This window comes from Ursus americanus, chromosome 14, assembly GCF_024610735.1.
Source record: "Ursus americanus isolate L20-20 chromosome 14, mUrsAme1.1.p, whole genome shotgun sequence".
Taxonomy (NCBI): Eukaryota; Metazoa; Chordata; class Mammalia; order Carnivora; family Ursidae; genus Ursus; species Ursus americanus.
The window spans coordinates 26,448,388-26,474,354 of NC_142140.1; the positions used below are offsets into that span (position 1 = coordinate 26,448,388).

General features: G+C 44.3%; 1 protein-coding gene and 1 long non-coding RNA gene across 5 annotated transcripts in view; one reads left to right on the forward strand and one right to left on the reverse strand.

The window, feature by feature from the left end:
* PRICKLE2 (prickle planar cell polarity protein 2) overlaps nucleotides 1–25,967 on the forward strand; it is a 311,761-nt gene that overhangs the window by 71,631 nt on the left and 214,163 nt on the right. The gene's annotated exons all lie outside the window — the stretch shown is intronic.
* Nucleotides 9,484–17,784, reverse strand: LOC148108927 (uncharacterized). Of its 3 annotated transcripts, none has more exons than XR_015726652.1 (4): nucleotides 17,510–17,784; nucleotides 13,581–13,704; nucleotides 12,531–12,715; nucleotides 9,484–10,958 (listed from the first exon to the last, which is right to left on the reverse strand). It is a non-coding gene; the product is annotated as an uncharacterized LOC148108927 (long non-coding RNA). The 3 variants fall into 3 exon arrangements; XR_015726650.1 differs by having other exon boundaries at nucleotides 13,475–13,704; XR_015726651.1 differs by having other exon boundaries at nucleotides 9,484–12,383; nucleotides 13,475–13,704.

Below are 25,967 nucleotides of genomic sequence, written 5' to 3' on the forward strand. Positions count from 1 at the left end.
GAGAGGGAGAGGGAGAAAGGGAGAGGGAGAAAGAGAGGGAGAGGGAGAAGGGGAGGGAGAGAGGGAGGGCACATGTGCACAGGGAAGAGGGGCAGAGGGAGAGGGAAAGAGGAAAATCTCAAGCAAACTCCCCACTGAGCATGGAGCCCAATGCGGGGCTCAGTCTCATGACCCTAAGATTATGACCTGAGCTGAAATCAAGTGTTGGGCACTTAACCATCTGAGCCACCCAGGTGCCCCTACCTTTGTTTTTTCATCTGTGAAATGGAGAAACATCGCGTCTCCTTCCTAGGGTCATGGGGATGATTTAAAAATTGAAATTCAGACTCTCTATGTACGGCTGTTTAGAGCAACCATTTTGGTGAACAGTTGGCAATATACCTGATAAAAAGGAAGATGTGCATTCCCTGCTCTGAAAAGAGCTTCAGGCATATGACAGTGGTTAAATTCTTGGATGAAGAGATAAAAAATCACGGTGATGTTTTTCTAGGGCTGGGCTTAAGAAGTCATGGAACCATGATGATGGTTCTCCGAGACTGGATTTGATAGAAAGCGTAGAAGGGTGTCAACCTTTTCTCTTGGGGAGCTGGCCACTTTTGCTATAGTTGTCTCAGTGATTGGTGAGTTTCCTTACCGTTTTTTGGATTGTTTTTCCTCTTATTTCATTTGAAATGTGTTTTTTGACTTTGTTTTACGCAACCAATACTGTAGTGTTGAATTACCTGCGTGACATCCTAAGCATTGGCTCATCTATGCCGGATTCCCAAATGAAAATGTGAATGAATTCACAGAGTGAGTAAATTCAGGACTAGAAGGGAGACATTCTAACATTGCTATTATTTTACTTAAAGATTTTATTTAGAGAGAGAGAAAGAGAGTAAGCAGGGGGAGGGGCAGAGGGGGAGATTCTCAAAAAGACTCCTTGTTGAGTGTAAAGCCTGTTGCAGGGCTTGATCTCACAACCCTGAGATCATGACCTGAGCCAAAACCAACCCAACCGACTGAGCCACCCAGGCACCTTGATTGTAGCCTTTTTAAATTCTGAAGTTCTTCATTAATTAAAAAACCTAGCTGCCATTATTGAGCACTTCCTCTTGGCCAGAGACACTGATGAACATTTCACAAGTTTTATTTAATCCTCACAATTTAGCCTTCAAGGGGTAGCTTGGGTTTGAAATAAGTGTTCATTTTAAGGTTGAGGAACTGGAATAACAATAATTTTTTCAATTCTTACCGTGTCCCAGGCACTGTTTAAATAGTCTTATTTGAACTCATTTACTATTATTTGCTCCAAGAGAGTATAAGTAACTTACCCATTGTCATGCAACGCTTAAGCAGAGAGCTAGAACTGAATCTAGTCCTGTCTGCCTGATGCCGAGGCCAGTTTGTTTGATCATCGTATTTACTTGGCCCCAGAAGGCTGGTGTTTGGTCTGCTATGTAAGTATTCAGGTGCAGAAGACACAGGAAGATTTTGTTTCATTGCAGCCCCAGCCAAGCACTGACGTCATTGCCAGGTGAGTGAGGCAGCATGTGGGTATAGAGCTTTGTCATTGGCTGCCCCGATCCGACACTTACCTGTCTCTTACCTCTTCATGACACATGCCTGCAAGGTAGGGTAAGGGCAATCAGTGTTTTTGTGAAGTTAGGTTTATGAATTAAAAAAATCAAATATAACAGGCTTTTGTTAATAGTAACACCAAGGTGAAGGAAAGTCCCTGTTGATTTTCACTCCAGAGAGGAGTGGACGCTTCAGGCAAATGAGCTGAGGTTCTGTTGTCCCTGGGCTTCTGCAGTTAATCCTGGGCATGCCAGGAAAAACAATTCCGTTCCTTCTTGTTTAACATCCACAGTGAGGATGTTTATTTTGAGGAGTGCTGCTACATGGATATAAGAAATGCTATTCCAGGTCTCCCATTTAATCTTGTATACTTAACCTTGGATTCTTTATTCTATTGTCTCTGTGACTTTGCAGAGCCCAAGCTCTCTGTGCCTAGTTAATTTCCTGCAAACAGAAATATTGCCAAAGAATTGATGCCTGGCTCTGTGACAGGGTGGGCCTTTCCCCCTCGGGCCCCCAGACTCCTGCATGCCAAGTGTCTGTCCAAACTGTGGGAAGCTCCCCGAGACATGTGGCTCAGAGGGCATGGCAACATGGTGTGTGTGCCAGTCTCCATGCCTCTTGGGAAGCAGATTAGGGGAAGTGACGGCGCTGAAATCAATTCTGACGATCTCTAATCTTCTTTCTAATTGAAAGCTGGTGTTGGAGGGGATTCTTCGTGGTGCCGCTTGTGGAATTCACCCGCATCCTCCTCTGAGCTCGTGGGGCTTTCGTCTCCCACTGGCATCCGTGGGCTCTGGCTGGAAAGGGTTGAGAAAGGCAGCACCCAGGGTGAGCAGCCCAGTGATTCCTAACCCGGGGAGAGTCAGCCCTCTCCTCTGTAGGTAGGACTGGATCTCTGGCATTAATGCTCACCTCTCAGTGTTAGAGCTTCAGTAAGAAGAGGAGGTAAAGAGGAAAAACAGGATTAAAGAGCATGGCAGAACCGATTCTCCTTTTCACAAACGATGACTGCTTGCTTTCCGAGAGCCTTCCAGATGGGCAAAGGATATGAACAGAAAGTGCAGGGAAGCTGAGTCCACGTGGCAAATGGGGATTTTAAAAGTTCAGCTCATCAGCAATGAAAGCCGTGCGAATTAGCACAAAAATGAGATACCGTTTTGTGTATTAATTTAACAAGGGGTTTTTCGTTGTTGTTTGAGTTGCCAGTGTAAAACAGTGTGGAAGGGGGTGGGGTGATTCCCACTGCCATACAGCACTGTTGGGAACACACTTTGGTTCAAAATTTCTGGCAAGGTATTATCAAAAGCCCCCAAAATATTCATGCCCTTTCACTCAAGAATGTCACTTCCAAGATTCCTTGCTAAGGAAATCGTCCAAAAAAAGGAAGAAAGAACTGTGAGGTTTAGGTATTTATCACAATGTTACTTTTTATAATTACAAGTTGGAAATAACATAAATATGTAGCAATAAGATTATGAAACATTCTAGCAATAGGAGACTGAAATATTAATATCTTCAAATAATGTACCCATTAAAAGTGTTGTTGACTAAGATTTTTATGATATGGGAAATGCTTATGATATATTAATAAGGGAGAACTGTGTATTTAGTTTCTCATTATTTTTTAAAATAATGCATACACATAGAAAAAAAGACAGAAAAGAAATATACCAAAATGGTAATTATGGTTGTGTCTGGGTGGTGGAATTTTCTTTCCCTCTAAAAAAAAATTCTGTGTATACTTAGCTTGTTTAATTCTGCTCTGTTCAGTATTAATTTAATTAATACTGATAAAGTGCCAATTATATATCAGCACTGGTTTATTATAGCTCTGTTTATCTTAGAAGTATTTTTATTTTTTAAATTTTTTTAATTTTTTAAAAAAGATTTTATTTATTTATTTGAGAGAGAGAGCACAAGCAGGGGGGAAGGGCAGAGGGAGAAGCAGACTGCACACTGAGCAGGGAGCCCAATGTGGGGCTCAATCCCAGGACTCTGAGATCATGACCTGAGCCGAAGGCAGACGCTTAACTGACTGAGCCACCCAGGTGCCCCAGAAGTATTTTTATTTTTATATATACTTCAGTTGATTACAATATTGAAAGTTGCTTTCTCAGGGCTCTCAAAGTGTGGGTTTCTGTTGATGAGGACTAACGAACCCTCCTGTACTTGCCACAATATGACAAAAGGAGAAATCATCATCATCCTCTGTCGTTATTTCATGGTCTCATGAACATCATGGACTCATGGTACCTGGAAAGAGGGCAATGTGAAATGGTGCTAGAGGTGTCATGAAAGTGCCAATGAAATCTACAAACAATGGGTATTAAAAATGCAAGAGCTGGGGCGCCTGGGTGGCACAGCAGCTGGGCGTCTGCCTTCGGCTCAGGGCGTGATCCCGGTGTTGTGGGATCGAGCCCCACATCGGGCTCCTCTGCTATGAGCCTGCTTCTTCCTCTCCCACTCCCCCTGCTTGTGTTCCCTCTCTCGCTGGCTGTCTCTATCTCTGTCGAATGGATAAATAAATAAAATCTTTAAATAAATAAATAAATAAAAAATAAAAATGCAAGAGCTCCACAGAGTGACTTTTCCATTTTGGGGGAGAGGGACTTATTTTTCAAATAAGGAAGGAAGATCAGGAGTAGGAATGAAAGAAGGAGAGGGAGATAAAGAGCTTTCCCGGTGAATTCTGTGTTCATACCTTGGCTTCAGGTGATTGTCTTGGACCCTCTGGACAAGTGTGATTTTGAAACTGAGAGGTGGGTCCATGATTTTATATCTTACTGTAGATTGTGGATGTCACCTACGTGGTACCTGGGAGTACAGAGGGGAAATGACCGTGTCATATCAAAAGGGCTTGTTGTTGTGAATGTCCATCTAGGCTCTGGGTCTTGTTCTAAGCTTGGATGACTTCAACTGTTTGTACCTCAGTTTCCTGGTCCATAAGTTAGAGATATGTAAAATGATCTTTGAGGTCCCTTAACTTCCAGTGATTTTGTTGCTCATATGAGCTATCTGGAGATCTGAACTTGGCAAGAGAAGGAACTAAGCCTTATTGTGCGAATAGCCCTGGGGGTTAGCATGCTTCTCTTGGCATTGGTTGAACTATGGTTGGGTGCCTGAACAAGCAGAGTCGTCTCATGAGGATCTTTCTTGAGATGTTGGAAGGGATTTTGATAGCTTTGCACATGGTTAGAGGTGAAAATAAATGTACTGATTAAATTAACTATCATATATTAAATGCCATGTCATGTCACATTGAATCCTCACAGCTCCCCTGAGAGGTAGGTATACCATTATACCCATTTTACTGAAATCTAGAGAGGCTAAGAGCTCATGGCAAGCTACTTAGCTGGTTACTTAGGTGTTAAAGAGTAGAGTCCAGACCCAGCTGACTCCAAGATCTGTCCACTTAATCTTCATCCGTGTTCCTTCTCTCTCTTCTTTTACTACCATCCTTAGTGAAATTCACAAAACAGCCCAAGACTCAAGTAGCTCAAAATGGCCATAGGCAGCGATATACCTGTAATGTGTTTGTTTGGCCTATGTAGGTTTTCTTAAAGAATGAGATCAGTTGCTAATGTTTATAAATTGGTAGTTTCACACTGGGCTCGCAGCATTGTGAGGCTGGTTGGAATTCCGTATCCGGGGCCCCTTTCAGGTGGGGCATCTGCTGTTCAGTTTGCTGCCTACCCATCTGACCTGCCTCCCTTATTTACATTTAGTTCTTAGGTTGAAAGAAAAATGCAACCTTTTGAATGATGCAGAAATGGGACAGCCAGTTCCTGAATGATTATCATCCAACCACAGCTACAGTAGAATTGAAAGCACTACAGATGTAAATACCTCCCCCTTTGAAAGTAACTGAATACCATCTCTGAAAATAAAAATGTGCAAAACAATGAGTTATCAGGTACACACTGTGCAAAAGGAGTCTCTTAGGCTTACAAAACGCTTTACCAGAATATTCTCTAAAATGATGAGCTCATTTAAATTACAATTTTTTTTAAATGAAGTCTCAGTGCTGCTTCCTAGAAATGCCCCTGATACAGAGTGAAGTTTCCCTGTATTGAAATAGCTTTTATCTGCTCAAGGCGCTGCAGCTGCTACGGCCATGTTGGGGGTGGAGTGGCTGCGGTGCGCATAGGTGCTAGCGTTGCTTAATGATGTTAGAGCCTGAGAAGCCTGGGTTCAAGCCCCAGCTCTTGCTTGTACGTGCTGTGCATATTTGGGGCACCTGCTCAATCTTTCTGAGCCTCAGTATCTCTTTTTTTTTTTTTTTTAATAAAATGGAGTGTTTGAGGCTGAGGGAACATACGCACATATACATTATTATATGTTTCTATATTATTACCTATATCACTTAAACATGGTGCCTGGCACATGTTTAATATTTGAGAAATTCCATTTGTATCTCTCTTGATCCTGACCTGGGCACTTCCTTATATTTCTTGAAAAACCTTGTAACACCGGAGAGACCAGTGCCCTAAAGTAGGTAACTTCCCTTCCAGTGAAAGCAACAGCAGGAATAATTACCTGAGTTCAGAAAGAAGAATGAAAGAACCACTTGTGTGATGGTGTTTGGAAATAACGCCAGCCATTGGGTGAGGTTGTGTGAGGGTGAGCAGCTGTGCGGGGCCGTGGAGAGCCCAGGGTGAGCTCAGCTTCTAGGCTTTGGGCTACTCTGAGGGCGATCCTGCCTGAAATGGGCTTGCTTCCTTCCAAGTTGTTATCCATTAATTCTTCTGTGCAGGAAGTAGATGGCAAGTATCATTACTTCAAAGTTGGAAGAAATGGTGGGACCTCATTCTGTCCCTTGTCCATTTTTCACACCCTCTACTTTGCAGTCCTCACACTATTTCCTGTCACTCTTGTCATTTCCCTCCTTTCTTACTGCTCTGTGCAGCTGGGAGGAAAGGGCACTCTGCAAGAATAAGTAGCAAAGCAAATTCTCTTCTTGTCTCTCATGCTAAGGACTTGAGAGCCCCATTCCTTACTAGTTTGTGGCAGACACTGTCTATCTTCTCCGAACATCCATTGTCCCAGTCTACTTTGATGCTGAAATTTAAGAGGCTACATGACAAAGACTACATTTCCCAGCCTCCCTTGCAACCAGGGCAAGTCACATCCATTAGTTATGACCAGGGGATGAGGGAACCTACTGGGTCACAATCTCAGAAGGAGGAGGCAAGCCCTCCTCTCATCCTTTGTCTCCTTCTTCCCACTTCAGGGATGTGACCATGGTGGCAGTGAGGCATCACTGACTTGTGATGATAACAACACTGTAAAGATGGGGGTGTAACAGAGAAGGAGGAGGCCGGGTCCCAGAACCCATGGGCTCTGTGCATCAGCCCTGGTCTGCATATCGGAGAGGGAAATAACCTATCTATTGTTTAAATCACTGATGGTTTGGTCTGTGTGCTGACTGACAGATCCTTACAGGTGAGCATGCACACGCCATGCCCTTGTGTTGTGACTAAAGATTTTGTGGAGATCCATAACTCATGGCCGGAAGCTGCTGTTGATGCGTCCTGAGAGCTTTTGGCTGTATCTGGCTTGATCCTGGAGGCACTGTCGAAGACTGGGTGGTTGAGCTCAGAATTAGAGAAATCTGAACTTGAATCCTGGCTTTGTAATTTTTTTTTTGAAGATTTTATTTATTTATTTCACAGAGAGATAGACAGCCAGCGAGAGAGGGAACACAGGCAGGGGGAGTGGGAGAGGAAGAAGCAGGCTCCCAACGGAGGAGCCTGATGCGGGCTCGATCCCAGGACTCCAGGATCACACCCTGAGCTGAAGGCAGACGCTTAACGACTGAGCCACCCAGGTTCCTCATCCTGGCTTTGTAATTTATTAGCTGGGTGACCTTGAGCAAATTAAACTTCAGTTTCCTCACCTGTAAAATGGGTTCGTTGCGCCGACCTCGTAGAGTTGTATTTTTGTAAAGCCCTTTGCCAGTTGCCTAGAACATGTAAATGGGTAGTTATTTACATCTCATGGGGTTATCCTTAGCAAATAATACAGGGATAATTTCTGTATGACCAGGAAATCGGTAGGTGTCTATAGGGTTATGGGTGTTGATCCAGAAAATAAGTCGTCATTCATTGCTTGATTGTAATGATCGTCACAAGACCCCCACAATTGTGTCTCTCAGTGCTCTTCTTCCTCCTTTTATCCAGTATCTGCTTCATGCACAGCTGCCTGAAACGCTATTAAATTAAATTGTGAAATGGTTATATGTTTCTTTAGTCTTACATATTCTTTCCTTGTATAAGAAGTTAAGGGGGGAAAAGGGCATTCTCGTTTAATTTTTTAAAAGATTTATTTATTCGTTTTAGAGAGAGCACACACATGAATGGGGAAGGGACAGTGGGAGAGAATCTTCAAGTGGACTCTCCACTGAGCAGGGAGCCTGACACAGGGCTTAATCGCACAACCATGAGATCATGACCTGAGCCGTAACCAAGAGTGGGAATCCCAACCAACTGAGCCACCCAGGCACCCTGGGCATTCTCATTTTAAAGCAAAATGTCTCCAAAAACATTTGAGTTCTATCTCACTGATTCTGTTTTGTTCGAAGATGGTATTCCAAGTTTTATCTTGGGTCAGCTCAAGTATTTCTACCTCTAGGAAGGAGCCTATCTCTTCAGTATATTCCTCAGTGTTCTGTAGGCATAACTTAGATAACAATTGTTATGACGTCTGACCTCTTGGGCTGACAGTCCCATTATTTTGCTGAACTGGATAGTAATAAAGACCTACTGGTAGATGACCTTCAGGTTAGTACACCTGTCCAGTGTTTGCAGAAAGTAGAAGAGTCTAGGGATTAGGGTATAAATTTTGAATTTAGACCATCTGGGGTCACGTACCAGCTCTGTGCTTATTAGCTATGTGACTTCAGCAAGCGTAAATCTTTGGGCCTCAGTTTCTACATCTGTAAACTGGGAAAATAATTTATGTCTCAAGGGATTGTTAAGATAAAGTAAGTTATTGTTGTAGACTCTATTTTCACAAGTATTTTCCTCTCTTAATCCCCCAGCAGACTTTATGTGTCACTCCTGTTACTCTCAGACATGACCATTTAATGTGCTTTGCCTAATTAATTATGAGTTAAGGGGATATGTGTGACTTCCCAGCATGGTTTGCCCTGCTTTCCTGTCCTCCCTCCATAAGTCTGGCAGTGGTCCTAGTAGAGGCTTCTCCATCAGCCTGGACGCAGGAGCAGAGACCCTGGGGCAGGGCCACAGCCCGGGCACATGTAGCCCGAGGGAGGAGCAAACCTCAGTGATTGTAAGCAGTGAGCTAGTGGCATCATGTGTCATCATGGCTAATATGTGTAAAGCCCTTCGCTTGGTGCCTGGCACGTACTAAGTCTTCAACCAACAGTAGCTTATATAATTATCTGTCCAGTTGCTGGTCCCCCTATTAACTTTTTATTTAACCTCTTTTGCTCGTATTACATTAAGGCATGGAAATGTCAGTGGCATAGGCTAGTTTGTTCCTGAAGTTCAAGAATAGAACAACCAAAACATTATAAGGAAAGATGCATTTAGCACAAACAGATTCCGTATTCTTGGTCAGGGCTTGGTAACTGCTGGTTTGAGGGCCAAATCTGGCACACTTCCTACTTTTGTAAAATTCTGGAAGCCAAGAATGGTTTTTGTGCTTATACATGATTAGGAAAAATACAAACAAGGAAAATACTTGGAGCATATGAAAATTATATGAAATTCAAATTTCAGTACCTGTAAAGTTTTGTTTAAACACAACCATGTCCTTTGGTTTAGGTGTTGTCTGGTTTTGCGAGGTTACCTTAGTCCTTGGTCTCAGTGTCCTAATCTGTACATAACATAAGATTATCTTGAAGACCTAAATAAACTATATATATAACATTGTATTAAAAAATAAGAAACTATGATATATTCTTTTTTTTTTTTTAAGATTTTATTTATTTATTCGACAGAGATAGAGACAGCCAGCGAGAGAGGGAACACAAGCAGGGGGAGTGGGAGAGGAAGAAGCAGGCTCATAGCAGAAGAGCCTGATGTGGGGCTCGATCCCAGATCGCCGGGATCACGCCCTGAGCCGAAGGCAGACGCTTAACCGCTGTGCCACCCAGGCGCCCCAAGAAACTATGATATATTCTTAAGTGGGGAAAACCTATATAACACAGGGTGTCATTTGAAACCATTTTTTGTTGTTGTTTTCACATGTTGCTGGAAAAATTACTTGAAATATATACAGCCTAAAATCTTAGGTGATCATGGGTGGTGGGGTTACTGATAATTTTTATGTTCTACAAATCTGTGCATTTGGGTGTTTTCTATATGAGTCTTATGCATTGAGGATATAATTAGAGAAGTTATTTTAAATTAATAAAAGGGTAATAACATAATAAAAGATAGAAGGAGCCGTGAGTGGGGGGGGGAGTGAGTGAAACAGGTGATGGGGATTAAGGAAGGCGCATGTGATGAGCACTGAGTGATGTATGGAAGTGTTGAACTGTATTGTACACATGAAACTAATACTACACTGTATGTTAACTAACTGGAATTAAAATAAAAACTTAAAAGAATTTATACCACAACACACACCCCCACCACAAAAGGACTGGAAATAACTCCATTTATCCCATCGAACAGTGTGTTGGGCCTCTCGGGCCCTGGTCTTACGTTGCCCTGTAAAGAAAGGTTCTATTCCAGAGAGTGTCTCCTTCAAACCCCATTCCATTATTTTATGTGCCACCTGGAAACAGAAACATCCTGCTCTTCCCATGCATTTTGACTCCTGAGCTTGGCATCCCCTACGTGCTTTGGAGATTGTGCTTAGACTTGGTGACTTCCTAGGAACCCCCCACCCCCAAACTCCCAGATGCTGCCTGACCTGTGGATTCAGCGGCAGCTGGCAGACATGCCTGTTCCGACTTGTGAAGCTGTTCGGGCCGGTTCTGCTTTTTTGAGAGCATCCTTCCAGAACTCCATGCCAGGACTGCCAAGTTCCTACAACCTTTGGCTTTGAACACGAGGTGTTACCGACACAGGTGTTGCATGGAGAGCTGAAAAGGGGTGTTGGTGTGGACTTTTTGCAGGGAGCAGACTTCCCTGCTGGGTGGCAAGCCTGGACTTTGGGAGAAGGAGTGCCAGTTATCGGAGCCATCTGGCCCAGCCTCGGACTTATCGCTCCCATGCAGGCAGCCTCCCCAGTCTCGCAGGAACCACCCTTTCTAAAAGTGGCATAATTCTGGAGCCTCCAAGATGAACGTGGCTTTTACAATTCCTCCTTTGTTCCCCAGCACCTGGGCAGACCAAATGCTCTCCAGAAGGCGTCTCCGCAGGTGTCCTTGGGTCCGTGTACCTTATTTAGGCCTCGTTAAGCTAGAGCACTTAGTGGACAGCCTACAGAGAAAAGGTGGCAGACAAAAAGAAAAAAGATCAAGAACATGATGTGTTGTTCAAGTCCATCAGAGGGAAACTGATTCACTGTTGTGCAACCCCGGGGTCACACTGTGCTTTTGTTCCCGAGATAAAAGACAGGCAGAGGCGATATAACCGTGGTTAAACACTCAGGTCAGAGTCAAGTGCACCTGCATTCTGGTCCTGGTGCTGGAGTAAACTGGTTGAGTGCCCTTGGGCTTGGTTCTTCATCTCTGTAGATTTTCTTTTCCGGAGTGGTGAGAGGAAGCTGTGAAAGAGTGCCTGCTTGGTGGTGTTAAAAACAACAACTGAGGTGTGATGTGATGGAGAGTGTCGTGTGGGGCACACAGTAAGTGTACAGGCATTTTAATTATGTATCTGTTCATACAGCCATTGATTCATGTAGCCCTTAGAGCAGGTGCAAAGGGCCTATTTTTATCTGTCAACTGTGTGAGCAGCATTCCTTTTCTAAGAAACTGTAATGCCCACAATTGAGTTTGGGAACAATGGACAGGTCTTACATTTGTATTTATTCGTAAAATCTTTCTCAAATCCAGAACTTCCTTCCATTCTCCTAGTTCACCAAGAGAATAAGAATAATATTAGTAATCATAATAATACCAGCAGCAGATACTCAGAACTAGGCATTGTAGTAAGCATTTTACTCTATTAATCTTCATGATACCTGAACAAAGTTCAGACTTTTACTATCCCCCTTTGGCAGGTTAGGAAAATGAGGCACAACGAGCTTAAGTAACTTGCCCAAGGTTGTGCAATTAATTAATGGCAGAGCTGGGATTCACTGGTAGACCAGCTTGTTCTGGACCCCTGGCTCTCAACCACCACATGATGAAGTTCCCAGATAGTGAGCATTTGGTGGTTTCACCATTGAATCTAGCCTGCTCCTTTCAGAAGAACCAGGCAATGATAGTTGAGTGCCGTCAAAGCAAGGCTTCACGCTGGCCTTGAAAGGAAATGAATCATACTTATTCCTTGAGTGCTTTTGAAAAAAAACTTTCACGACATCTATGAAATGCCAAACAAAATGAATCAGATTTTTTTTTTCTTTTTGTAGGAAGGTAAACTCTCTCCAGGTAGCTGAAGATAATAATTCAATGAGTTATTAAGTTGAGAAATATAAACATCTTTCCTCCTAAATCTTTGTGCTTCCATTTCTCAATCTGTCAGACGTGAAGGATTTCACTGGAGAATTTCCTAAGGCAAAGTTCCTCAACCATGGCGCTATTGACATTCTCAGTCAGCTAGTTCTTGGTGGCGGGGCTTATCCTGTGTGTTACGGGACGTTTAGCAGCATCCCTGGCTTCTAGACGACCCTCCAGATGCCAGAAACACCTTCTCCTCCCAGTTGGACAAACGAAAACGTCTCCAGAGATTCCCCACTGTCCCCTGGGGAGTGGAATTGCCATTGGTTGAGAACTGCTGCTTTGAAGTCCCCACTAAATGCGTCTTGGAATTTGACTTCTTTCACTTGCACATTTGGGCAGTGTGGCCATGGACATGTCTTATGAACCCTCTCAGCTCTAGTCTCCTCACCTGCATCCAGAAGGGCATGTTGAGGGGCTCCTGGATGGCACAGTTGGTTAAGCATCTGACTCTTGGTTTTAGCTCAGGTCACGATTTCAGTGTCGTGGAATCGAGCCCCGTGTCGGTCTTCACGCTTAGTGGGGAGTCTGCTCAAGAGTCTTTCTTCCTCTGCCCCTCCTGCTCATGCTCTCTCTCTAAAATAAATAGATAAATCTTAAAAAAAAAAAAAAAAAGGGCACATTGATCCCTTCCTGTAGGATGACTGGGAGGCTCACATGAGGAAACCTAATTAAATTATAGTGGATGCTTATTAAATATAGATACATATTTTTAACTGTCCTTCTCCTTCCAGCTTCAAAATTCAACAATTCCAATCATAATTATAGTTCTTAGTTTCACTCCAGATGCTAACATATGTATGTGATAAATCATTTTATGTTTTTCTGGAAGACCACGCCTGGGAATGAAAGTTGAGAGTGATTTTTCTCCTTTTTCTTTTTTTGCTGAGTTTATGGACTCCTTTCTTTTTCTTCTAATACAGAAAAGTCTTATGTGAAGGATTGCTTCAAAAAAGATCAAGACCAACCCTTTTGAATATCCACTAGCAGTTAAGGAGGAAATGAGTTTAAATAACAGCTCCTGGGGTTTAAGTTAGATACAAGAAGGAACTTTGAGACAAAGATATCCAACAATGGCAATTCACTGGCCGAGCAGGTGATAGGATTGTCTTTCTTGGAGACCGGTGAAACCTAGAAAGCCATTGATCTGGAACAGTCTGGAGAAAGACTTCTAAATTTGGAAAGCAGTCTAAACCTTGCACGTGTACCCTTGAAAAATCTGCAAGCTCCACTCGTGGTCTGAGCTTCTAAGAAAGATTCTGGAATACTTTGGCAAGTATGTCTCATCCTCCTTCCCTGGGAGTTCTGCCCCCTCTCCCCCCCCCCCCCACTCACCACTTGCTAAAAGAAGAACTCGAGAAACAGTTGGCTGAATTTTAGCACTTAAGACCTTGATGAAGGCAAAAACAAAAACAAGGAATAATTAGTCCCACTTTGTTACCAGTTACTTGTAGCTTGTACGTAACTTTTTGTTACTGGAGACATGGTCACACAGTGTCATGCTGCTTCAACAGCCGGAGCACGGCTTGAGTCACCGCTGTGCCTGCCGAGTCAGCTTGCAGCTGCTGAAAAAGAGGAATGCTTCAGCCCCACCTCTGGGCTTCTAATCCAATAAGTTTGGGAGGTACCAGACAACTGTGTTAAGCGCGCGTGCATGCGCGCGCGTGCACACACACACACACACACACACACACGATTCTCATCATGGCCTTAATTCTTAAAAGTATGGACTTTGCATCTTAGACATTTCCTTTCTGTGTTTTGCCTCGTCGGTAATGTGGTGATGGTAACAATCGTACCGGCACACAGGGTGGCTGAGATGATGGTACAGGTAATTGAGACCACGTGCTTAGCACGGAGCCCAGGAGAGCTGAGGCCTCAGTGTTCCTGAGCTGGTGTTGCACTGGCATCATTTCTGCCTCAGAAACCTTGGGCTGTTCTTGACTCCTTCCTTTAATGATTTCATTCCTAACTGTCCAAACTACCGCCAGATCCTCCTCATTTCATTTGTCACCTACCCTCTTTCTCCACATCCCCCCCCCTTTTTTTTCTGTTTTTACTCCTCTGGTGTCTGTCTGGCCCAGACAACAAGCAGCCCCTTTACTGATCTTCCTGCCTCCTGCCTTCCTGTCTGTTCTCCCATGCGAAGCCAGAGTGATCTTTCAAACATACCTTGGGTATCATTCCCTAGCTTAAAACCCTTCATTGCACTTAGGACATAACCAAATTCTTTCCAAGATTTACATGGCCTTGTGTGATCTGATTTGCCCGTGGTCAGCTCATGCCATTTTCTGCCCTGCCTACTGTATTTGAGCCACAATGATCTCTGGCCACATTCGGGTGTACTTCAGTCATGCCCAGTGTTTTTCTACCTCAGGACCTTTGCACAGGGCTTTTCCTGCAGCTCCCTGGTTCTTCATATAGCATCCTCTTTCTTACTTCAGGGCTCAGCCATTATTACCTCTTCAGATAGGCCTTCCCAAGTATACCCATTCACAGGCCATATTCTACTTCTCATAATTTGCACCTCAGCCTCCCGTCTCTTTCCTGCATAGCATGAGGCACTTTGTAATTATTTTATTTGTATGCTTACTTGTGTGTTCTCACCCTCCTTCACTAGAAGGTACCTGAAGTAACCCTGTTTGTTTTATTCACCAACCTGTCCCCAGCACCTGGTTCAGCGCCTGCCACTGAGTTTATGGTCGGGAAGCACTCCTGGGGTAAGGGAATGAATGCTAAATGAAGGGGTGAATGAGTTTAATGGCTTATGTATTCATTCCCACATCCACAGACACTGAATGGCTCCCGGAGACAAGTCGTGAGCTGGGTGCCTGAAGGGAGGAAGGCATAGAGTGATGTTATCTAGGGCGTATGGGAGTGTTTTAATTTTTCCAGAGCATTTGGACTGATTTTACTTTTTGGACACGGCGAGTTGTGTAATTATGTCATTTTTCCTTTTCCACATCGGCTGCTACAAATTTAGAGCCAAGTTTGTGGCCCATACATCTTCTCGGTATGCAGTTTAGCCTCATTCTTGGATCCGCTTTATGTCCCCGTCCTCATTTCTCTTTTCCTTTTGTTCCTATTTTAAATTTATGCCATCTTGTATTTTATGTCTTTTCATAAGCTGCCTCAAATTCTCCCTGAGACAAGACAAAGTATATATCAATCAATATATAAAAACGTGAAGAGTTTTATGAGAAGTATAAATAAAGTGTGTCTTGCATGAGAGGGGTAGGTCTTCCACAGATGGCTCCTGGCAGCTCCAGGGGGTGGAGAGGAGAGGTGAGAGCCCTCTCCAGGGGAGACCTAAACACTTAGTAGGCTCAGGAAATAGAACTTCAGGTGAACTTAGTGAGGGGGGGGTTAGTTCAGGTACCTGGTTATTTTGCCTGTTTTGACTGCACACCGGAGCTCTGGAGCTCCTGCTGTTTTTCCCTATTATCTTCTTTCTCTAGAAGCACCATATAATTTTCAAAACAAGCAGGAGTCACCCACTCTCCTGTCTCTGAAAGCTCAGGCAGGCTTCCTCGTAACTCTCTTTGTGCCTTCTTAGCTGACCGTGACTTTGGTTTGAAGAGCGAGGGGTGGCTGCTTCTCCGCTTCCGTCTCTGCTCACCTTTGCTTGCAGGGCTTCTGACTGAGGACCAGACCGAGAGGGGAATCAAAAGCCTTTCCTGGATCAGGGTGGCTTTGTGCGTAAAATGCCTGGAAGGGCGGTGAGCTCACCCTTCTTGCAGCTGTAAGCACTCCAGATGCTGCCAACATGAAGCTTTGCGTCTCCGGTTCAGACCTCTGCCCGGACTCAGTGGCTGTGTCCGCCTGTCTCTCTTCTTGGATGACCGCTGGACGAAGGGAGCTTCACATGCATGGACTTGGATCTCTTGTCTTCTCCCCGTTCCAGCTGCAGCTTTGCCGTGTCCCTCAATGACAGTTTCATTCATCCCATTTCTTGGGCCAGAAGCTTTGAGGTCATCTTTGACTCTTCCCTTTCTCTGACATCTCGCGCTCAGCCCTCCAGGAAGGGCTCCAGGCTCTGCCTGCAGACTCCGCGGTCTCTGACCCTACCGGAGCACACCCCAGTTCTAGTCACTGCCATCTCTTGCCTGGGTTCGAGCAAGAGCCTCCCCCAGAGGGATGTTCGGAAAACCTAAGTCGGGTCTTAACTCAGAAGCCTCCAGTGGCAACCCTATCTTCCCTAGTTTAAAAGTCAAAGTCCTTCAGTGACCTTGGAGTCACCACGGGATCACCAGCCCCTTTCCTCACCCTGACTTCCTGCCAGTCCCCACACACCACCGCTCGCTCAGACTCTCTGCTCCCCCGACACTGGACTGTTTGCAGTTCCCGGAACATGCTAAGCCTGCTCTGGCCTGATTTTCCTTTTGTCTGGAATACCCTTATGTCCGTAAAGTCGTGCTTGGTCGACCTGGACAATCTCTTTCTACTTCCCACCACATTCTTCCCTGTGATTCCCAGTCATTCTAGTATGTTTTTTTTTTTTTTTTTCATGCAGAGCACTTAACCACCTTCTAACACAATATATAGTTTACTGATTTATTTGGTCTCTCTCTCTCTCATCTGTTTATTCCTCTCCCACCCTGCTTTAAATGTAAGGGCAGGAATCTTGTTTTATTCACTAGTGTTTGCCAAGAATAGTGCCTGACACGTAGTAGACTCTGAGTAATCTTTGTTGTTAAGAAATGAAGCATTAGCTCTTCTCAAGCGAGAGTGCTTTTCACGACTTCCCATCATTTGACCCAGTCCACTGTCCCGCTGGAGGGAATACTCTATAAAGTCTTAATTACACTGATGAAGCTGGGGCCGATTCCTCCGAAATAAACCGTGGCCTAACAGCACCCTCCATGTGAACCTTGCATGATTCTTTAGTAACCTCTTTTGGAGCCTCCTGGATCCATCTGGAAACCATTCCAGCAAACATCCATCCTATATAATAGATCACAGTTTTCCTTTTTAATATGACTCTGGCTCCCCAGAGCCTGCAGTCAGCATCGGGATGGATTTCTTATCTCTGTTGCTTCATTAAGCGCGGTCATGTTTGGTTGCCAATGCTACAGTCCTCCACACTGCAGTTGGTTGCAACAAAAGAAAGCGTTTGCCAAATGATTTGTCAGCATATGTTATAAAGCACACAGGCGCTCTTTATGTAACTGGAAATACTGATCCCTATTAGTGACAGATTAAAGACCAGGAAGGAAAAAATGGTGTTGCCTTCTTCAAAGGCATTTGGAGGGTTGGTGCAAAGGTGTAGGGGTGGGGTGAGGAGAAAGAGGGGAAAGAGGCAGAGAGAAGAAAAGGAGCAGACTGTAGGTGAGGGGATGGAACTCTGGAACCAAGGAAACAAAGACTTACCATCGTAGGCCCTAGCTGTTTATCTTTTGGACACCCAGCATTCTTCAAGATAATAACCTTTCCAAGCCGACAGCTGGGCTTCCAAGTCAACTCTAGGGAAGAGAAACAGTCATAGACTTTCTGAAATGGCAGTGACCACGGCTGACCTCTCAAGGAGCAGAGTCCTGCCCTCCTGCTGTGCAGAGCCCCCAGGCAGGTTGGTGAGCCTGAGGCCTGCGGCTTTAGGGAAGGAGGTCCTAACCTCTGGAGTTGGCAGCCATTTATAAATTCAGCAGCTTGTGATTCTGGCTGCTTTTGAAAGTGACTCACCTACCCATCGGGAGAGCACATTAGGCAAGCCTGGCCTCTTCTCCGTGAATAAATATTTGACCTCTTGATGTTCTCCAGGCTTCTTCCTAATTAGGAAACTCAGACAGATCTCTAAGAGCAAAACCAAACATGGCTTCCCAGCAGGCTTCCCCTCCCTGGTGTTAAGGGCCCAAGCCCGGAGCACCCAGTTGGTGGGGTCCTGGAGACCTCTCTTAGACTCACCTCCCGTGAAAAAATGTAATAGTGGCCTTTGGGGATGTTTCCATTTAGGAGAAATGAACTTCCCTTATCAAAACCAAATGTTTATCTAGGAAAAGGCTCACTTCATCTAGCATTCTTTTGGTGATGTCAGCAAATGTAAATGCTTGGAAGGCAGACAAACACGTCTTGTCAGGAGGTGAGGTGGCTGACAATCTGAATTCAAGTTGTTCCATGAAGGATGCATTGTTCAGGCGTTCTGCATGCCTGCGGGGGGCGGGGGGACCCTGGAATTACCCCCTTGTTTACTCTGAAGCTATTTTGTGGTAATGTTCCTTGGGATGTTTTTAAATTGACTGAGCTCAAGAATTTACAATGGTTAGATCATGGCAGTTTTAAGCTTTTATGGCGCAGCCTCGAGGCTCACAGACCAAAAGGGCACTTAAGGTGCTCGTCCTGTGGTGAGTGGTCGTGGGTCCGGACTCCGCTGGTTCAAGTTAGTTCACTGTTTGCTCTGGAGGAAGAACAGCCTCCCTCCCACCCCTCCCCCAACTCAAGTCGGCAGGAAGCTCCTTTGGAGGAAGAAGCCATTCCTCGGGAAATGGAAGCAACTGGGGAGCTAGGCTACGAAATTCCAAGTGGTTTTTCCATCAAGTGATTTTTGTCTTTGTCTGATTGTCGAGGCGACTTCAGCCACAGCGCAGGGACCTACTCACCTGAGAGGGAGTCCGCGTTGAGGCTTCAGTAGGTGGTCTGGGGGCACACGGCAGAAGAGCTACCTTCAGCGTTAAGTATCAGCCCGGACGCACGTCCTGTGTGTTGGCCAGGACGGGGATAGCGGAGGAGGGATGAGAAACAGGCTCCTCTGCGTTAATAATGTCACCTCTATCTTTGGGTACCGTCTGATTACAGCCTTGTGTGTTATTTAAAAGGTTCTTTAAAAAAACATGACCACAGGGGGAAAAGAGTGGCTTTCTCTTCCCGCTGTCGGGAGATTATGTTTTAATCATACACATGTGAAGATGTGGTGTTTTCTCATGACATTTGTCAAAACTAATAAGGCCATTTTCCCTCCCAGGGCAAGCGCACTTAAGTAATTCATGTAAGTTTACTCAGGACAACCCAGGCCTACTCTGGGATTAAGGCAAGATTACTCTTTTTCTCTAACCCCTTCAAAACCTACCCGGGATGAGCCAACACCACGCTGTGTTTCAGATCCTATCAGTGGATGGGGAGCGGCATATTCCAGAGAAATTTATAGAGAAGGGGGTTTTAGATGCAAACAGCCCAGAGGACCCGGTGCTTGAGGGCCTGGGGTCCAGAGATGGATAAGAAGTGAGCAGGCTTCCTTGGAACTGCACCATCCTGGACACCCAGGAGAGTGCACTGTGAAGGTGCTCAGTCAGGACGGAGGGGGCTTGCGGGGCAGAAGGCATTCCCACCTGTCACCCCGTAGTCCATAACATAGCAGGCTCTGGTCCTGTACGTTCCCGGAATGAGTTCTGACCTACAGTGACTTAGCAAAATAAACTACCCCCTAAATCTGGCCCGCCTCCTGTTTTTGTAAATAAAGTTTTATTGGAACACAGCCATGCAGTTTGTTTAGATATCCTCTGTGGCGGCTTTCCCTCTACAATGGCTGAGTTAAGTAGCGGTGACAGAGACCACATGACCTGCAAAGCTGAAACTAGTTACCGTCTGGCTCTGTACAGAAAGAGTTTGCCAACCCCTGGTGGATTTTTAACTTAGAGACTCTGGTTTTTCAAGGGTATCCATTGATGGCCCTCAGTGGAACAAATCCCCTGAAATAACATGCAAATTATTTTATGTGTGTGCATGGCCACATAGGATTTTTCTGGAGAGAGAGTGTACGGATTATAATACTTTTTCCAATGTGTCACTGATTCTAAAATAAAGATCCTTACCTTGGGGCACCTGGGTGGCACAGCGGTTAAGCGTCTGCCTTCGGCTCAGGGCGTGATCCCGGCGTTATGGGATCGAGCCCCACATCAGGCTCCTCCGCTGTGAGCCTGCTTCTTCCTCTCCCACTCCCCCTGCTTGTGTTCCCTCTCTCGCTGGCTGTCTCTATCTCTGTCAAATAAATAAATAAAATCTTTAAAAAAAAAAAAAAGATCCTTACCTTGAAATGATACGCAAATTTTACCCACGTTTACAGACTTGAATTTTGCTTTCCCTTAACCTTTTTTTTTTTTTTTGATCCTCAGCCCTTCTGCTAAGTAATTGGTCCAAAAAGTAAATTGTATCTGAAGTATGAATGTCTGTCAGGAAAGTGTTTTACTCCATGAGAATGGTTTTATTTTAACCAAGGCCTTTTATGCCAGAACCTAAAGGTATATGTCAGGGGCAATATCAGAAACCAGGGCAAGAGGAAGGGAGGGGAGGGGGCTGTGGTGACCTGGAGGCTATTGACCGGAGGCAAGTGCAAGTGTATGCTCCTATTTAAGGAGACAGTATCTTTCTGGTCAAATATAGCCATGGACCTGTAACAGTAGCTACCCTGTAACAATGTGTAAGGCACTATGCTAAGCACATTATGTGAAATGTCTTCCTTTATACTCACACTTCCCCAGTGGACTCAACATCTGCGATGTGAGGACCGCAACCAGTACGAAATGCACACAATAAAGTTTTAGCGACTGTAGTTACTGTCCTTGGCCTCACCATCCCCATTTATGACCTGAGGAAATTGAGGCTCAGGCTTGCCTAAGGTTTCCCAGCTCCTAAGTCACAGAGGAGGACCTAGACCTCGTGTCTGTCAACCTCACCGGTAGAACTAGAAGCCAAGTCCATTCGCTTCCAAAGTTGTCCTTTTTTAAAAACCCTGTCTTTCTGACCAGCTCCATGTCCACCAGGATGTGGGCGGTTTCTCTCTCCAAGGCCCCCAGACAGAATCCTGTGCTCTCCATGTCAAGAAGCATGTGTTCTCTCATATGCCCTCCTCAGCTCGCTTCCCTGGCAGCCTCACCTTTAGTATCTTGATTCTAGAGCAGCGGTTCCCAAACCCACCTATCCATCTACGCTTCCTAGGAAGCATACAAAAATGAACAACAACAAGAAATTCTAGATTCTCAGTTACCACACCAGGACCTACTGAATCCAGATTTCTGGGGGTGGGCCTTGGAAGTCGTTATGTTTTATAAACCTGCAGAGGTAGCAAGGCTCTGGCCAGCCAAGCACGGGTCCATCAGCTGCTGCTTGGACACCCCTGTTGTCGATGAGGACGGGGGTGTAATGTTGCTCAGATCTGACTGCTTGAACCAAGGTAACTCAGCCCCCTTTTGGAAACAGGCAAGATGTTCCCTCTTTGCAGTTGGGTCCTCCTGTCCAAACAGAGCCAGGAGTCTGTGGGTGGTCCTAGGCATGCAGGAGGGCTCCCTTCTGGCAGAGCCAAGAGAGAACAGGCTGAGATGCAGTTGGTTCCTAGGAAGGGAATAGAGAAGGGTGGGGGTGGTTGGCCCAGAAACAGCAGGATTAGGAAGTTGATTCGGAACTCCAAAGCGGAGTTGGAGGAGGAAGAATATTCCTCTTTTTCCTCGGGGCCTCATTTTAAGGTCTTTACAACATCTTCATTTAACTCTTACGAGCTAGCTGTGCAAGTATAGAGGTTTCCTGAAGAAAAGCACATTGTGTGACAAATTGTGGCTCTTTTTTTTTTTTTTCATAGTTTAAGGGCAACGTCCCTAGCATTCATACTGGTGACCCCCTCCAGAACCCTAGGCAATTGACAAATTGGCCACTGAACTTGAAATGCACGTAGGTCTGAATTACGTAGTGCCTGAAAGCATGGGGGGGGGGTGGCTCCAAGTTTGGAAATGACTCCAGGACCCAGCAGGCGAGCCTGCCAGATTCTTGATGAAAAACCCGAGCCCCTCAAAAGAATGAGAGCAAGGTGCTCTGTGTGTGCATGTTTGTGTGTGTACATATTTGCTAGTCTGCACTCGTCTTTTAGGGGGTCAGGGCAATTAACCTTTTTTTTTTTTCTTGTAACTAGAAGTCTGGAAAGAACTTGAAGCCTTTAAAGTTTGGAAAATATGCAGGGAACAGACATATTTATGTTAAACTCGATATTTGAGAGTCTTCTTTCTTACAAAGCTCCATGAGTAACCAGCTACCAGTGGGAATCGAGCACTTTGAGTCATGCCTTTAGATTTCTGTCTGGCTTTTCCTGGTGAGTTGATGTCCCTGGAATCTCGGGGATATACAGAAATGTCATTTCTAGCGGTTTTTTTCCCCCTAAAGTGCTGCTCTCCTGGGCTAACTCACGCAGGGGGCAATGTCATAATTGAAATGTAGATTGCCCACAAAATCTCAGCTAATTGAGTTATTAATTATACAAATAAGCCTCTGTCAAATCTGACTTCTGTAAATTCTTTGCTGTTCCAACCTGACTGGATAGAAACTTTGGACTGGGATGCAATCTCATGTTCTGCTGGTATAAGGATTTAAGAAGGGATGGCAGATGGAGTTAGCCTAATTAAAATGGAAATCTAATTAGTTGAGGAGAAGGAGAGAAATTCAGTGTCATACTTGTACTGCATTAACCATGGTACCTCCCCCAGCCATCTTCCCCAGGCTCTATTATTCTTATTTAGAGACAAGGACTTGAACTCAGTTCCCTAGCTGGTTTCCCGCCTCCTCTGAGAAGGATCCCAAACCAGAAGCTTGACTCCTCCATAGAGAATCTTGAAAACTGCCAAGCGGGACTGGCTTGTGAGTTGGCAACTACGTTAATTGTAACGCTGGGTCTGGAGGGACCTCACTGCCTGGATACCCATCCTTGAGAATAAAAATACTTCGGTTTTTAACAGCAGGGGGATACAGAAGCAGGATTGCGCCAGGTTTAAGGGAGCAACTGAGCTCCAGCCTCTGACCTGAATCATTAGAGCTGTCCTGGGGGGGGGGGGGAATCATGGGAATAGGGCTAGGCTCCCAGTTTTTTCAATAGCTTTATGAAACTATAATTAACAAAGCATACAACTCATCTACATAAAGTGAGTGATTCAGTGGTCATTAGTGCGTTCACAAAGTTGTGCATCTGTCACCACTGTCTAATTCCAGAACATTCTCATCACCCCAAGGAAAAAACCCATACCTATTAGCAGTCACTCCCCACATGCCCTCCAGCGCCCCCTCTTCCAGCCCTAGGGAGTTCCTAATCTATTTTCTGTCTCTATGGAGTTACTTTTTCTGGACATTTCATATAAGTAGAATCATACAGTATACAGTGTTCTATGACTGGCATCTTTCATTTAGCTTAATGTCTTCATGGCTCATCTATGGTGTAGTAATTATCAGTACTTCACACCTTTGAATTGGTCAATAATCTTACATTGTATGGGTATACCACAGTTTGTTTATTCAAATGTTGTTGGACTTTTGAGTTGTTTCCACTTTTTAGCTATTATGCATGGATATGTGTTGTCTTTTGTCTTGGGTATATATCCTTAGGAGTAGAATTGCTGGGTCAGGTAGTAACTTCACCTGTAACATTCTGAGAAATGGCCAAACTGCTGCAAAGTGGGTATCTCCTACATTCCCAGGCCCAGCATATGAGGATTGCCATTTCTTCACATCATCCCCCATGCTTGTTATTTTCTGTGCTTTGATCAGAGCCATCCTGGTAGTTGGGAAGTGCAGCTCTTGATTGTGATTTGCATTTCCGTGCTGCCTCATGATAGTGAGCACCTGTTCATGTGCATTTGGCCTTTGTGTATCTTCTGCAGATAAAATGTCTTTTGCCCACTTTTAAGCGAGTCACCTTTTTATTGTTAAATTTTAAGGATTCTTTGTGTATGCTAGATACAAGTCCCCTATCAGATATATGCTTTGCAAATATTTTCTCTCCTTCTGTGGATTATCTTTCCACTTTCTTGATGGTCTCCTTTGAAGCACCAAAGTTTTCGATTATGATAAAGTCCACACGAGCTATGCTTTTCTTTTGTCACTTGTGATTAAGGATCATATCTAAGAAACCATTGCCTATCCCCAGGTTATGAGGACGTACTCATGTGTTCTGCTAAGAATTTTATAGTTTCAGCTCTTACATGTAGGTCTGTGATCCATTGTGAGTTCATTTTTGTTTGTAGTAAGAGGAATGGGTTCAATTTATTTTGCATATGGATATCTAGTTGTCCTAGAACCATGTGTTGAAAGCTATCATTTTCCTCATTGAATTCTCTTGGCTCCCTTTTCATCAATCAATTGACAATAGATACATGACTTTATTTCTGGGCTCTCAATTCTCTTCCATTTATCAATATGTCTGTCTTATGTCAGTAACACACTGTCTTGATTATTGCACTTTATGGTAAGTCTTGAAACAGAGAAATGCGAGTCTTCCAACTTTGCTCTTCTATTTCAAGATTGTTTCGTCTCTTCTTGGTGCCCTGAATTTCCACAGGAAGTTGGTCAATTTCTGCAAAAGAGCCACTTGGGATTTTGACCTATGCCCCAAATTTGAGGTAGTCCTCAATTTGGTGGCTATAGGCAGTAACGCAGGGAAGTAGTTTGAGAGATCCTAAAGAGAAACAGAGGTTGTGGTTCAAGATAAGCAGCTGACTTTTTCTGCTAGAATTAAAGCGCGCGCGCGCACACACACACACACACACACACACACACACACCCCGCCTCTGAGGTTTCTGTATATAGTCAGCTCCACATTGTCAGTCTACCACCAGTGTCATCTAGGTTCTGTGCAATTCTGCAGTTTATGTGCATTTTGGGAGTAGTACCGTTATTCCCATTTTACAGATCACGTGACTCTTCAATGAGGAGGTGTCAGTTTATTACACTGCCTGGCTTAGAGACAGTGCTTAATAAATGTTTGCTGTTGCTGCTGTTATTGTTTTTGGTGAGCGACATCAGTCACCTGAAGAAGTACCAAGTCCTTAAAATATAGACTGTAGTCCTTTGATATGACATAGTGAATCCCTGTCTCATCCTGGTCCTTGCATTGCCTCACAGACTCAGACATGAAGTCCAGAGTCATGCTTTTCAAACTTTAGAGTCTAGGAATCACTTGAAGATCTTATTAAAAGGAAGATTCTAATTCGGTAGGTCTAAGGGTAGGGCCTTCAACCTGCATTTCTCACAAGTTCTGGGTGATGTCTTTTTGAGGACCACCTCTGAGGATTATGGTGGTAGAGGTCCTAGAGGGCATGCCCAGGTAGGAGGTGTTCAAGAGGACCTCTGCACTTGGGGGCGGGCTGGAGGTTAGAAGGAAAGGCTTGTGTCCAGGGGAAGTTGAGAAAGCTACACTGTGCTATGTGGATTGTCCTTGTTCCTTGTTACCATGGTCATTTCCCTGTTGCCATCCTGTGTTCTCCAGTAAACATGGTCTAAGTCACTGGTCTCTAGACTCTTCTAACTACACACTCCCTCAGTAGAAAATGTTTGGACACAGACTGCCAAACCATGTTCATTTACTTATCAATAAATTATATACATATACTCCTATGATTAGCTAAAACAGGCAGTACTGGCTTTGTATGGCAGTGTGGGACTATAAAAATAACCATGCAAGCTGAAACTTTGCAAAGTGATCTTAATAAGCAGTGGGGAAAATTACAATTGTATCAGGACCCTTAAAATGTTTTTCAACATAGTAAAAACTCTCTTAGTGTTGGTTATAAATTCATAGGGAAATCAGAAAAATAGTAAAACTAATATTCAGTACACTCCAGTTTAAGACATGAGAAGCATTGACCATGAAAATGGTTTTTGTTTTGTTTTGTTTTTTGGTCAAAATCTTATCAAGAGTAGTTTGAACAGTGCTTGTCTTCCTTTTCTTGTTTTATAACCAGGATACAGAGCAAGCATCTTTTTTATAACTTGGCAAATTGTCACACTCCTTTCTAATATGGATTCAGTTTCCATTTTATGTTCTATGATTTCATGAAATATTTCCAAGAGCTCCTTAATGTTTTTGTTT